The sequence below is a fragment of the Homarus americanus genome, unplaced genomic scaffold, assembly GCF_018991925.1.
Source record: "Homarus americanus isolate GMGI-L3 unplaced genomic scaffold, GMGI_Hamer_2.0 scaffold39675, whole genome shotgun sequence".
In the NCBI taxonomy this organism is placed as follows: Eukaryota; Metazoa; Arthropoda; class Malacostraca; order Decapoda; family Nephropidae; genus Homarus; species Homarus americanus.
Window position 1 is genome coordinate 15,712,771 of NW_024736071.1, and position 2,533 is coordinate 15,715,303.

Here is a 2,533-nt window from a genome sequence, read left to right on the forward strand (position 1 = left end):
ACCATCCGTGAACCCTGCTGGACCACCACTCCACGACCCCTGACGGAACACGATGATCATCCCCATACTGGCCAGATATTATTTAAATAACATTGATTATGTGTTAAGGAATATCCTTCCTTCCTTAGGCTTTAGTAAGCCCTTTATAATATTTATTCTGTATATACTTGTACACTTGCCAGATGCTTCTGGTGTTATTGTAGGGTACTAGTGACAGCACTAGGATCCCGCTTCTCTATCAAGGAATAAACAATTGAAATTGAATTGAATTGATCGAAGTGACGCGAGGTATTTACACTATCAGGGCAAATAATTATATTGGAAATGTGTTAGTGATCCCATTACATAATTTACTTCATGACATATATGGGCCCGTGACGATACCTACCACTCTTACCTAACAAAACTTCAACTGAACAAGGTGTTTAACATGAAATAACCAGGCCAATAACCCTCATGTATGTATGCATGTATGCATGTATGTATGTATGTAAGATTTTAACGCAATAAATTCAAACAAAATCAAGGTCCCAGTGCAGGTGGATAGTACCCGCACTGCAACAACAATGTACCGATGCTAATTCTAGATTTTATTCATATATCCACATATTAACTTAGTTTAGTAGCCATTTTAATGGCAGTATCTATCTATCCACATGCTAACTTTGTTTAATAGCCATCTTAATAGCATCTGTCTCTGCCCACATCTACTGGTTAATAGCCATCTTAATAGCAATTATCTGTCTATACACATACTAGCTTAGGTTAATAGCCATCTTAATATCAGTATTTTCTGTCAGCCACGGCATCACAACTCCTGTACACACGGCGGGAGCCACTACGCCTCTCCTCCCCAGGACCCCACAGCAACAACACAACTTGTTATCACCTTACCTTCATAACTGCTAATAACCATGCACAACGTAGAGTCTGGAAGTCCTCACGACGCCACAAACACGAGTAATCCACAAACAGCAAACGTAAAACATGGAAATAGCGATCAAATACTGTATGACCACACACACACATGTTGCCTCCACCACTGCTGTACCTCTAATGATCACTGGCAGTGAGACGAGACCTTCGATTCCTTAATTCATTGGTTCCTTTTGCTGATTCATATGAAAATAATCGACTGGATGGCGGAAAGAACACCATACACGATTGGTCCGTCATCTATAATCTCATTAATTTTCTTAAATCACTTCTATCCACTAAACTAGCCCACAACCAAACAAGCAGCTGGCTTTGACGGTAAGCATAAGCGTAATACTTCCATTACGATTTTATTATTATTATTACTATTATTATTATTATTTCTATTATTATTAATATAAATATTATTATTATTATTATTATTATTATTATTATTATTATAGGTTTTAGGCCGTGAGACGTGAGTTAATGTTCGACTGATGACTCGCTCTTTGCTCATGAACAATATCAAAATCATCAAATATTAATTTATTTTTCTTTCTAGGGTGTGTAGATGGGAGGAAGGGTGTGGATTGGTAGGGTGTGTGGATGGGAGGAAGGGGTGGGTGGATGGGAGGAAGGGTGGGTGGACTAAAGATAGTCATGAGTTTTAAGCTAACGATCTCATTTACGTCACTAAACTAGTCCACAACCAAACACGCAGTTGGCTTCACGGTTAGCATAGGCGTAATACTTACATTTATTATTTTTATTATTATTACTATTATTATTATTATTCTATTATTATTATAAATATTATTATTTTTATTATGGGTTTATGTGAGTCGTGAGTTAATGTTTGACTCATGACTATCTTTGCTCGTGAAGAATATCAAAATCATCAAATATTAATTTATTTTTTCTTTCTAGGGTGTGTAGATGGGAGGAAGGGTGTGTGGATTGGAGGTAGGGTATGGATGGGATGAAGGGTGTGTGGATGGGAGGAGGTGTGGTGGAGGATGGGAGGGAAGAGTGTGTGGATACGGGAAGGGTTTGTTATTTCTTTAGATTTTTTGGCTCTCTGAGGCTGGCTTGAGTTTACGGCTGACTAGCTGAAGTGAACGGGCTGGCTGGCTGAGGTGAATGGCTGGCTGGCCAAGAACCCCACCAAACAGATCCTCAATGCCAGACAGGTTGCATGTCGTCATTGGCAGTACTGTGCAAGAACTGGCTCCAGAAGGTATCTGCACCTCTGGTTAGTGTTGGTCAAGTCTGGTCTTGAAGGAGCTCACTTTGCTGTCACACTCTGGGAGAGGCGCAAGAGTTACAAACTCAGAAAAAGTTTGCCTTGACAATTTTTCCAAACTTGGGCTTCTTCAACCATAAGCTGTGACCACCTGCCTGCTTAGGGCTAGTGGGCCACGCCCAGCCCAGGTAGAACCCTCGACTGAGTAATGCCCCGAAGTGTTTATAAACTTCAATTAAGTCGCCCTCGACTACCTGTAATATAAGCTAGGCAATTCCTGTAGGGGAGGGATATAAAATTTGTCTACTTAAGAGTTTATAAAAACAAACAAATATGAAGCACTATGAGTGTATTGTATGTGGAGATTGAAGA